The 13,631-nt window shown below is 38.9% G+C and overlaps 1 pseudogene; it reads right to left on the bottom strand.

Annotated features, from left to right (window-relative positions):
- The window catches only part of LOC122316238, a 54,215-nt pseudogene extending 43,255 nt beyond the window's left edge, over positions 1 to 10,960 (bottom strand).
- Positions 10,961 to 13,631: the final 2,671 nt, after the last annotated feature.

Here is a 13,631-nt window from a genome sequence, read left to right as displayed (position 1 = left end):
ATGGGATGACATCACGATGGACTTTGTAGTGGGTTTGCCGAGAACACCTAGTGGGAAAAATTCTGTTTGGGTGATTGTTGACCAGTTAACGAAAAGTGCTCATTTCCTGCCTGTTAATAACACCGACTCTTTGGGTAAGTTGACCCGCTTGTATGTCAAGGAGATAGTGCAGCTGCACGGCATACCAAAGAGTATAGTGTCAGATCGAGACCCGAGGTTCACGTCCCAGTTCTGGAAGAGTTTGCAGGCAGCTTTGGGTACTAAGTTGGGGTTCAGTACTGCATATCACCCGCAGATAGACGGCCAGTTAGAGTGCACAATACAGACCCTTGAAGACATGTTGCGAGCATGTGTCATGGAATTTCAAGGGAGTTGGAAAAATCATTTGCCGCTCATCGAGTTTGCGTATAATAACAACTTCCATACGACTATTCAGATGGCTCCCTATGAGGCTCTTTATGGGAGAAAGTGGAGGTCGCCCTTGTGTTGGGATGAAGTCGGGGAGAGTAGGATAATTGGACCCGAAATAATTCAAGAGATACAAAGCCAAGTCCGGATCATCAGAGATAAAATGGCGGCAGCTCAGAGTCGCCAGAAAAGCTACGCTGATACCCGGAGGAGAGAGTTGTCTTTTGAAGTTGGTGATTGGGTTTATCTCAAAGTCTCTCCCATGAAAGGTGTTAAGCGTTTTGGTAAGAAGAGGAAGTTGGATCCGAGGTATGTCGGCCCTTTTCAGATTCTGGAGAAGGTAGGGTCCGTCGCCTATAGAGTTGCTTTGCCAGGATATTTTGGGGATATTCATGATGTCTTCCATGTATCATCCCTGAAGAAGAGCTTTGGACAGCAAGAGCCACGCTTCGTCGACCCAACGGGTATTCAGTTGCAACCGGATCTCACTTATGAAGTTGTTCCGTCGAAGATCATGGATTGGAAGGAGCAACAGTTGAGGTCCAAGATGATACCTTTGGTTAAAGTGGCTTGGGGAGATCAGTTAGCACAAGACTTCTCTTGGGAGCGAGCAACGGACATGAGGGAGCAGTACCCGTACTTGTTTGAAGGATGAAGGTATGTATCTTAATCTTGGTCACCGATGGTTTGTGTGTTTTATGTGGCTTCTTTAAGTTGGTGGTTGATCTTGCAAATTTCGAGGACGAAATTTGTTTTTAAGGGGGGGAGGATGTGATGACCCGCTTTCGCGTGTATTTTCACTGAATGGTTGTTTTTATTTTAATTAATATATTAGTTTATTTATTTTAATTTATTGCATTTTAAAAATTGATTTTTAATTTAATTGATGTTGTGTTTTATTTCTTTTAGTCGTTTACGGTTTTTAATCTCGTTTTGGCAGTTTAGTTTTGTTTTCCCAGAATGAGGATTAGACCTCATCTTTTTCCTACATCTCTTTTCCCTTTTTCCTTTTTTCTTTTTTTCCTTTTTCTCTTTTTTTTTTTCTTTTTTCTTCTTCTTTCTTTTTCTTTTTTCTTTCTTTTCTTTTTTCTTCTCCTTCCTCCCGATCGGCCCGTCTCCCTCTCTCTCCTCACCCACGCCGTGTAACAGCCCAACCCCCGACCCACCGCCGTCCGGCCGCCGTGCAGCTCACCGCCCCCACCAATTCTCAGCCCCATCCGGCCAGCCGTTTGGCCGGAAAACTCCCTTAAAGCCTCCACAGTTTTTGCCTCGATCCGCTGCCGTCGCTCCACCTCCGGCCACCATTTCTTCATCACTTCATCACCGATCCCTTGCCATCCTAACCCACCTATTTTCGGCCTCCAATAGTCACCGGAACAACTCCCACGAGCTAGCTTTCCTTTTTGGGAAATCCGGCCTCTCTCCGCCGTTTCTGCCGCCACCCACGGCCAACCACCACTTCCCATAGCTTCATAATCATCTCTAGGCCATTCCCTATCAATCCCAAGCCCTGGTTTGTTCCCGTTCAAAAGTGGGTATTTTACAACCCACGGCCACAGTGAATTTTCACTGTAACGTTGCTTTTCCTCCGCCGTTTGCAACGCCGAGTGTTTTCTAAAATTACCGTATAGCACTGTAAGTATTTTCCAAACCCTATTTTCAGATTTAAATATATATTACTCTTTTAATTATTTTATTTGTTGGTTGGCTAATTTTGGACTGAGTCCGAGGAGTTCGGGGGTCGGATGGGTTATGGATGGAGTGCTTGGTTTTGTTGATTTATGGATGGATGGAGGACGAAGTTGCTTGTTTTATTGAATTATGTTGGTTGTTTATTTTTTTGTGCATTGATATGGCATTTACATGGTGCATGCACGTGTGTTTTTGTTTAATTGTGAAAAGCCTGTTTATTGGCATAAGTAGACTTACGGGTGCGTGTGTATCACGACCCCAAGCTGGGATGGGGTATTATCCCGGTGGAGCTCCTCTGGTCACTCGGGAGCGGGGGCTAGGGGTTGCTTGGCTACGAACGCGCCGGGCGTGGAACCGGGCATCGCCCTACGCACTGACTCCGTGGCCCTTCGCTGGTGAGGGCTAGAGGATGCTTGGCTACGAACACCGGGGCGTGGAACTGGGCATCGCTCGTTAGGTGTCACATGCGTGGTGGTACTCTGTGGTGTGGCACTGGAGCCAGGGTGTGCGGATGACCCCTAAGGGAGGTCATGGTGCATACGGGTAAAAATGGATTTTGGTTTGAGATGGTTATAGAGGCCAAATGTGACTTTTGACGTGGTTTGTGGAAAAGATGTGTTTTTGGGCCAAATGAGATTTTTGGCGTGTGTGAAAAATTATGTTTTATGGGTTTTGTGCTTTGGGCATGCTTCATGCAACTTGTTTGAGTTCTATGTCTTTTTATCTGGTGGTGTTTGGGTTTTACTTACCTGCGGTACCATTTTTGGTTCCGTAACTTTTGGTGCAAGTTTTGAGGTTGAGGAGGAGGAGGCTGAGCCCGAGGATGCAGCTCTGCCGGGTTGCTGATGTTATGTTTTATATTTGGTTTAAACTATATTAGTGTTTTGTAATATTTTATGTATGTTTTAAACAGCTTGTATTACGTTAGGAGAAAATTCTGGTACTTAGTTATATGACTTTCGTTATCCGCTGCGTGTTTCTTCATGCACATATGTTGCCTTTGCACACACTTGGCACCCGTCGTTAGGGTGGTGACCCGGGTTGTCACCATCCGGACGTCCCGATTTTCCCGCGTACGTGCATGGGGATTTTGGGGGCGTCACAGTAATAATTTAAAATAAATAAACCAATATATTAATTAAATTAAAAACAACCCTCCAGTGAAAATACACGTAAAAGCGGGTCATCACACTTTCTCTTGATATTTTAGCCTCATTCTCTTTTTTCTCCTCACTCTCTTTTTCCTCTTCCCTCTCTCTTTTTCTTTCACTCTCCTTTTTTTTTTTTTTTCTTTTGAACTCTTGGCCTCACAATTGTTTTTCAACTCATTCTTTCTTTTTCTTGAGGTTTCACTTTTTATTTCTTCCTCATTCTCAATCAGACTCTTTCTTCTTACTCAACCTTACATTTACTCTCTCCTTTTTTTTATCAATCTTAGTTTCACTCTTTCTTTTTTGATTAACCTTACTTTTCAACTTTAGATGGTCCTCATGAAACTATTTTGTGATTAAAGGAGCAAGTTTGATTATTTTGCCATCCTTTACAAAGCTATATATGTTCTTGAGCCCATCATGGATCACCCTCCTATCTTACTGCCACGGCCTCCCTAACAATATATGGCCAGCATGCATAGGCACTGCATCACAAAGCACCTCATCCTTGTGCTTCCCAATTGGAAATGAAACTAGCACTTGTTTATTTACCCTAACCTCCCCACAATCATTTAACCACTACAATTGATATGGTTTAGGATTTTTTAAGGTAGGTAAATTCAATTTCTCAACTAAAGTATTGTTAGCCACATTAATACATCTCTCCATCAATAATCATACTACATACCTTATATCTAGTATGAAAAATGTTCTCTCTCTTCTGCGCTCTATCATCCACCTTAACTTGTGTATTGAGAGCAAATCTACCAACAAGAGACTCATGTTCAACCCTAGGCTCATGTCTGCTCCTTTCTCCCTCACATTGCAGATTTCTACTCACTGTATCTCGATGATCTATCATATCCCTCATTTCCCCTAACACCATGTTCAACCGCTCATACTGTTGTTGCATGGCCTGCAACACAAAGGAGTTATCTACCATCCCCTTTGGTGACGAGTCACTTTTACAAGGCATTGTATGCGCTGCACAAAAAGAATGTTAGTGGAAAAAGACCTCACACGCTCCCTTATGTGTTTATACTCGAATAATGGCACTCCACTCGTGTTTCACTCTTAATTGGCTTTTTCTCGATAATGATCTCACACTCTCTTGCCTTTTATGTCAAGAGTTTTCCCACTTAACCACTTTAAGAACTAAATTGAATTCAATCTAGGCAATACAATTTTGTTTTATTCCAACTAGTAATTAGGTCTAAGAAAAGAAGAACAAGAGAAACACAGAAGGAACAAAGTGACATGAGAATCAAGAAAATTATACAAGGGAAAGAGTAATTGCAAAACAAAATATCAACTATAATGATATACGCAGCCCCTTTGATGATAAGGCTCAGTAAAAAATAAAAAATCTAGATTTTTGTTTCATTTTTTTTTCAAATTTTTATTTTAATATTGGAAAAGAAAACCCAAGAAAGCCAAAGTCAAGTCAATGGATTCTCATCTAGACCCGTTGAGAACTTGTTTGAAGAACCTAGATTATATTAAAATCTAAACCCGTTGAAGAATCCATCTCAAGAACCCAAATTACAAAGGAGGAATGCCACAAAGGTTGTGATTTACTTTTGATAAGTTTAAACATTCAATCAAGAACAAGAGGAGATAAACTCAACTCACAATGAATAAAATTTATCAACTTCATAAACCTTCATATATTGTCTAAAATGAGGCAACAAAGACCATTTAAACTAAAACCTCACAGAACCCTAATTAAAATAAAGCTTCATCTTCCAAAAATGCCCCTAAGTGAATAGTGCATTGACTCACTCAAAAATGAGTAGCACTAATTCTATCCCAAGTGCAGAAGGATGTCGTGTAATAATTAGGAATAAATTCCTAGATCGTCTCCTCAGGGAAAGTTACTTAAAATTAAACTCGTTGAAAAATGTGAAAAACTTCACAAAGAGAAAACAAGAGGATGATATGTGCAATGGATGGAAGAGGTTACTAGTCATGGACTAGACTCATATTTTTAGATTTTGATTGTCGGATTGGAATGTAAAGGACTAATAGATTAAACTCAGAAATTAATAAAACTAAATTAAGAATTAAACTAAATTAGAAAGTAATTGACAAAACATGAACTGAAAATTGAAAATGCCCAAAACCAAGATTCTAGAATTCATCTTTGTATTTAAATCACAAATTCTCAAAATAACACATAACAATTGTAATCACTATTAAAGGAAGGCTTAAAGAAGTAAGAAAAAGAAATAACACGAAATAAATAAACAGCAAATAAATTACCCAAACTTCTAAGCCAAAAAAAAAAAATCTCAAAAGTATTCCATAAACTTTAAACTGAAGTTAAATAAAAATAGAGAACGAAAAGTCTAGATGAAAACTCCCCTTCACCATTCAATTGAAATCTAAAGCAAAAAAGAAACAACTTCTCACATACCACTCTTGAAAATTAATCTCCAAACCTTTAATGAAAACATTAGAACAACTCCTCTACTCCACACATATGATGTTTCAGAAAAATCAAAAACAAAAACAAAAGCTTTCAACCGAACCTTTCTTGCAATAAATTAAGGTAACACACTTAATGAGAACTTCTAAAACAATTCTTTTTGTTTAATGAAACGAACCAGCACACTTGATTAAAATTAAGGTATTACACTTAATGAAATAAAACTCTAGAATAATTCTTAATACACTTAATAAAAATTCTAAAACAACAAAGCATTGAAGCCAAAAGGAAAAAAACAAGTTGCCGAACACAAGAAAGAGCCAATTATTTAAAGAACATAACAAAGAACATAACAAAGCACAAAGTTCTCCTCTCTCATTCGGACTGCACCCCTTATTTAAAGAGTCAATCCACCGACTTCAATGATGTCCAATTGGGTGGAAAGCTTCAATCACGTCTCTTCATCCCTCATGTATTCAATCAAGCACCGATTTATTCTTCACTCAATTCCAACACAACACACTTTAATTCTAGCACATCATGCACTCACCGACTGCACATGTTTCTCTATATTCTCTTCTCATTGCCATAAACATTGACCAAGCTTGCATGTGTCTTTCTTTTCATGCTTTTCATTTTCCTTTTTCAGTGGTGTTTAATTGTTGACTACATCACATGCAGCTCTCTATCTTCCTTCATTTCGGTTACCTCTTCCTTAATTTCAGCTCTTTTCTCCACACATGTTTCTTCATTCTTTATACATGTCAAGCTTTGATGAATTTCCACCGATTTCTCCTCTCTCATCTTATTCAATCGATTTCTCAATTCAAACCAAGCACCTTTTACTTTTATTTTTATTTTTCTCTTCCAGCCCCACATGTCTTCATGTTTCACTAGCTGTCTCTTGCATTCACACTTCACTAGCCGCCTCTTGCATTCACACCTCCAGAAAATTCAAACCAACTTCAGCATTGGCAACCAACCAACACCTCCCTTTACTTTCCAGAATTTCTTTCATGCACCAATTTTCACTCTTCACTCCCCTTCAATCACGGCATCTCTCCTTTCTTTTCTTCATCCAGCAATATATATATATATATATAAATAGCTGCCCCAAGTTGTAAACTCATTCCTCCAATTCTCGGCTCTTCATTAATAATCACCACCAACTCCACAAGTCAAGTAATGCACAACACCTTTTTATTTCTTCTATGGGATCACATTTCAGCTCCTTCTGCCAGCTTGCCAAGTTGTTGCCATGTGAGGTTGTTGCTATGTGAATGGATTAAATTCATGTAATATGCAAACACTTGGAAGACAAAAGAAGTAGTTTTCCGTGGGTTGGAAAGGAGTTGGTGGATTTATTTGAGTGTGAACGGAAGAGGTGGTGGATGATTGATGAGAGTGACTTGGGTCGAGTTGGTGGGATGAAGTGCATACGGCACTCTTCAATCTAGAGGTGGTCAACAATTCAATATATCTTTCCATGCCATGTGTATAGGACCTACAAGCCAAAATTCATTGTTTTGAGTCATGCATGCGGTAATGACTTCCAATCTATTCAAAAAGTTTAACATATGGATCACACACAAAATTTATCTCATACCAAGCTTTCTAAATAAGATAAAATATGCAAAACATTATCCAATTAAATCTCAAGTTATAAAATTAAGCATAAATTCATGCTATTAATCAATTTAAATCATAACTTGTATTTATTCTTATTAACCATTTTTTTATTTAAAACCAATAATAATGTCATGATGAATTTAAAATACATTGGTTTTAAATAGCTAAAATATGCAATATTTCAGCTCAATCACACCCACCAACTAGTTTTTTGCTAATCCTTGAGCAAAATAGTGAAAATTAATTGAGATGAACATTGCATAATGCTCGAAATTCAAACGAAAACAATCAAACACAATTTTGAATTCTCACAAAAGTGACATGTTACTACTCAACCCCCAAGGGTTATACCCATCAAGACTATCTCAACAATCTTTCACATAGAATTAAGGCAAATATCTCAGGACTCAAATGTGTGTGTGGAGCTAGACCGGTTGTGTGTTCCTCATTACTAGCCATGATTTGCCATAGGATTTTTCAACCTTAAAATTAATCATTGCTGATTCTAACTACCTCAAAGCCCAAGGGACCAGCAGTTTTCACGCCAGCTCTGTTTTTAAAGGTTGGACACCCAACCCCCAAAGTCTTGGGTAACTGTTTCTAGCCCTTTTTACTTAGAAAAGTTCACTAAGTCGCCTTTATTCCTTCTTTTTTTTTTTACAATCCTTTCTCTTTTCTTTTCTTTTCTTTTTCTTTTTGGCATGGCTCGGTAGTCCTGCAGTTTACTTCTCCAGTGTTAAATCAATAAATGGTAAATAAGGAACACTACAAGCGTAAGCATGTGCAAAATGTCCTTCAAACTTTGCCTTTTGTTCTACAAAAATTTTATCAAGTTTCATCTCAATCAGCATAACATCCCAGGGTTTCAAGCCACATATCAACAAAATATGATGCATCAAAAATCATGCTCTGTGTTTAAGCTTGAAAATAAATCTTCACAAATGATCCTGCTCAACTACTCCACCAAGATGCTCAAATTTCACAAATCTTATTTTTCTATTTTTTTTATTTTTATTTTTAAACTATGCACACATGCTACCCCCCAACTAGACATAGTCCTCAATGAGTCGAACGAAAGAAAACAAAGTACACAGAAAAAACAAGCAAAACAAACAAACAACATGAAATATAAAATCAAAGTAAAAGTACAAATAAAAACAAAGCAAGTAAAGAAAACTGTAAAGAAGGAGAAGCAAATCAAAACACTTCCCTGGGGTCTTGCACAAGCAAGATCTCTTCATGTGGATCAAAGACCTTCAGAAATGACTTTAGATGTTGTCTGTTGACAGTGAAGCTATTACCATTCTTCGGATCGACAATGTCTACCGGACCATGAGGATGAATGGTCTTTACAATGTACGGCCCACTCCATCGGGATTTCAACTTTCCAGGAAAAATGTGCAAGCGAGAATTGTAAAGGAGGACTTCCTGGCCATGTGTGAAATGATTTGGATGAATTTTCTGATCATGCAGAATTTTCATGCATTCCTTTGCAAGCTGAGCGTTGTTATAAGCATTCCGATAAGCTTCATCCAATTCATTGATCTGCAATTTTCTCAACCCTGAAACTTCATCAAGTGACATGTTAACATGTTTTATGGTCCAAAGAGCTCAATGCTGAATATCAACAGGTAAATGACAAGCTTTACCATAAACTAATCAATAAGGAGACATCCATCGATTTGTTTTAAAAGTTGTCCTATAAGCCCACAAAGCATCAAGAAGTTTAACCGACCAATCTTTCCTATTAGGCTTGATGGTTTTCTCTAAAATAATTTTTATCTCTTTGTTTGCCAATTCAGCTTGCCCATTTGTTTGAGGGTGATAAGGGGTAGAAACTCTGTTTGTGATACCATATTTCTTCACAAGTATAAAAAATGGTTTATTGCAAAAATGAGAACCCCCATCACTTATAATAACTTTTGGCATGCCAAAACGGGCAAACAAAGATTGCAAAAATTTCAGGACAACATGATGTTTGCCAAATCTTATTTTTTTATTTTTTTATTTTATATATATATATTTTTTTTAAACGGTGCACACATGCTACCCCCCAACTAGTGAGAGACATAGTCCTCAATGAATCGAACGAAAGAAAACAAAGTGCACAGAACTAAGCAAGCAAAACAAACAATCAACATGAAATATAAAACCAAAGCAAAAGAACTAATAAAATAAATGCAAGTAAAGAAACTGTAAAGAAGGAAAAACAACTTAAAACACTTCCCTGGGATCTTGCACAAGCAAGATCTCTTCATGTGGATCAAATACCTTCAGAAATGACTTTAGACGTTGTCCGTTGACAGTGAAGCTATTACCATTCTTCGGATTGACAATGTCTACCGCGCCATGAGGATGAACGGTCTTTACAATGTACGGCCCACTCCATCGGGATTTCAACTTTCCAGGAAAAATATGCAAGCGAGAACTGTAAAGGAGGACTTCCTGACCAAGTGTGAATTGGTTTGGATGAATTTTCTGATCATGCAGAATTTTCATGTGTTCCTTTGCAAGCTGAGCGTTGTCATAAGCGTTCCGGCGAGCTTCATCCAATTCATTGATCTACAATTTTCTCAACCCTGAAGCTTCATCAAGTGACAAGTTAACTTGCTTTATGGCCCACAAAGCTTGATGCTCAATATCAACAGGATAAACTAATCGATAAGGAGACATTCCTAGATTAGTTTTAAAAACTATCCTATAGGCCCACAAAGCATCAAGAAGCTTAATCGACCAATCTTTCCTATTAGGATTTACTGTTTTCTCCAGAATGATTTTTATTTCTCTGTTTGAGGGTGATAAGGGGTAGAAACTCTGTGTGTAATACCATATTTCTTCACAAGTGTAGAAAATGGTTTGTTGCAAAAATGAGAACCCCTGTCACTAATGATGACCTTGGGCATGCCAAATCGAGCAAACAAAGATTGTAAAAATTTTAGTACAACATGATGGTCATTGGTTTTGCAAGCGGTGGCCTTAACCCACTTTGAAACATAGTCCACAGCCAATAAAATATATGTGTTTCCAAAGGAAACCGGAAAAGGTCCCATGAAGTCTATTCCCAACAATCAAAGATTTCTAAAGTAAGAATGGGGGAAAGCGGCATCATGTTTCTTTTGCTAATGGCTCCCAACTTTTGACAAGACTCACATGCTTTACAAAAATTGTAAGCATCCTTAAACATGGAAGGCCAATAAAAACCGCTTTGCAAAATTTTTGCCACTGTTTTATTTGCTCAAAAATGATCACCACATGCACCCATATGACAAAATCTCAATACTGAAGAAAACTCATCATCAGGAATGCATCTCCGAATCAATTGGTTCGAACAATATTTGAAAAGATAAGGGTCATCAAAGTAGAAATGTTTTACCTCATATAAAAACCGACGCTTATCTTGGATGGACCATTCAGAAGGTATTCGCTCAGTCACCAGATAAAATACTATGTCAGCATACCAGGGAGCTCTATCAACCACAAACAGCTGCTCATCCGGGAAACTATCATCAAGAGGAAGGCTGACATTTGAAGAAGGAGATGATGACAATCTAGAGAGGTAGTCAGCTACCACATTTTCAACTCCTTTCTTGTCCTTAATGTTGATGTTGAACTCTTGAAGTAATAGAATCCAGTGAATCAAGCGTGGTTTTGCATCTTTCTTAGCCAACAAATACTTAAGAGCAGAGTGGTCAGTGAAAATAGTAACAGGAGAACCAAGAATATAAGTTCGAAATTTATCAAGTGCAAAAACCACTGCAAGCAATTCTTTTTCAGTAGTGGTATAATTTTTCTGGGCATCATTCAAGGTTCTACTGGCATAATAAATCACAAAAGTCTGTTATCCACTCGCTGCCCCAAAACAGCTCCTAAGGCATAGTCACTAGCATCTGTCATAATCTCAAAGGGAAGGTCCCACTGCGGGGGTTGCACAATAGGGGCAGTGGTAAGCGACTTTTTCAAGGTATCAAAAGCTTTTTGGCACTCATCAGTCCAAAAAAATTCAATATCATTTTGTAAAAGAGTGCACAAAGGTTTTGCAATAGAACTAAACCCTTGAATAAACTGCCTATAAAAGCCAGCATGACCAAGAAAAGAACGAATATCCCTAACTGTCCTAGGGATAGGAAGTTTAGATATTAATTCAATCTTGGCCTTGTCAACCTTTATACCCTCAGAAGAAACAATATGCCCCAATACAATGCCCTGAGTAACCATAAATTGGCATTTCTCCCAATTAAGTAAAAGATTTTTTTCCTCACACCTCTGGAGAATACGTGCCAAATTATGCAAACAACTCTCAAAGGATTTTCCAAAAACAGAGAAATCATCTATGAATATTTCACAAATATCATCAATCATGTCAGAAAAAATACTCATCATGCATCTCTGAAAAGTAGCTGGAGCATTACACAAACCAAAAAGCATTCTAGTAAAAGCAAAAGTGCCAAAAGGACAGGTGAAAGTGGTTTTCTCCTGATCCTCAGGTGCTACAGCAATTTGATAATAACCAGAGTAGCCATCCAAGAAACAATAATATGCATTACCAGCTACTCTTTCCAAAATTTGATCCAAGAATGGTAAAGGAAAATGATCCTTCCTACTGGCTGAATTAAGTTTTCTATAGTCAATGTACATTCTCCAGCCAGTAACCATTCTAGTTGGAATCAACTCATTTTTATCATTTTTTATGACAGTCAAACTAGATTTTTTTGGTACCACTTGAGTTGGACTTACCCACTTACTGTCTGAGATAGGGTAAATGATACCTACTGTGAGTAGCTTAAGCACTTCCTCTTTCACAACTTCCTTCATGGTAGGATTAAGCCTACGTTGAGCATCACGAACCGGTCTAGCATCGTCTTCAAGATGGATTCTGTGGGTACATACAGCGGCATCAATGCCTTTGATGTCTGCTATTGTCCAACCAATTGCGCCTCGATGCTTTCTTAATACTTCAATAAACTGGGCTTCATCCTTCTGATTTAGCTTTGAGGAAATCACCACCGGAAAAGTGCCTTCTTTAGGTCCAAGAAACACATACTTTAAATCTTGAGGAAGCGGTTTCAGTTCCAACTGAGGAACTTCTTCCTCTGAAGATCTAAGTATGTCTGGTGGTGGTAGAGCTTCGAACTGGGGTTTCCATCTGGCTCCCACAAATTGTACTTCAAGTGGTAAAGATGAATCTGCAAAACAATCAACAAAATCAAAGTCATCTTCATTGATATGATCAATTTTCTCATCAAGTAAAATGTGACGCCCCCAAATCCCCACGCACGGACACGGGGAAATCGAGACGTCCGGATGATGACATCCCGGGTCACCACCCTAACAACGTGTGCCAAGTGTGTGCAAAAACAACAATGTACACGAGAAATACACAGCGAAAAGCAAGTCAATAACTAAGTACCAGAATTTTTCTTGTTTAATACAAAGCTATTCCAAAACGTACATAAATAAAATATTACAAAACACGCATATAATATAATATCAAATACAAAGCATAACATCAGCAACCCGGCGGAGCCACATCCTCGGGCTCAGCCTCCTCCTCATCCTCGAACTCTGCACCAAAAGCTACGGAACCAAAAATGGTGCTGCAAGTAAGTAAAACCCAAACACCACCAGATAAAAACACATAGAACTCAAGCAACATGGATGCAAGAAAAGCCAAAGCGCAAGTCCCGCAAAACCACATTTTTACCATGCACACCAAAAAAACCCATTTGGCCCATAAAAACATATCCTCATAACCAAGCCTCGCCATTATCCCAGATAATGGCCCAAACCACCATTTTCCCAGAAAATGGATCAAAAGCCTCGAAACCAACCTCGCCATTTTCCCAGAAAATGGCCCACATCCGAAAACCATAAAAATGATCCAATTATGCATGCACCATGATCTCCCCTAGGGATCATCCGCACACCCTGGCTCTGTGCCACACCGCAGGTAACGACCACGCATGTGACACCTACACGAGTGATGCCCAGACTCGCGCCCAGCGCGTACCTGACCAGGCCATCCTCTAGTCCCCGCCACTCTAAGGACCACGGAGTCGACACGACAGCGTTACTGTATTGTGCGATCCGGTCGTCGCCCTGCGACAACCCAGGGGATGTCACTCAGTTTTATCCACTCCCGAGTGACCAGAGGAGCTCCACTGGAATAATAACCCATCCCGGCTTGGGCTCGTGAGACACACGCACCCAAAAACCATTCACGCCAGCAAAACAGGATTTCTCAAATAAAATAAAATACACGTGCCTGCACCATGCAAATGCAATTATCAAAGCACAAAACAAACAGCCAACCATAACACAATAAA

Source organism: Carya illinoinensis, chromosome 7, assembly GCF_018687715.1.
Source record: "Carya illinoinensis cultivar Pawnee chromosome 7, C.illinoinensisPawnee_v1, whole genome shotgun sequence".
Taxonomy (NCBI): Eukaryota; Viridiplantae; Streptophyta; class Magnoliopsida; order Fagales; family Juglandaceae; genus Carya; species Carya illinoinensis.
The sequence above is the reverse complement of the archived record's forward strand: the minus strand, read 5'-3'. Positions and strand labels throughout refer to the sequence as shown.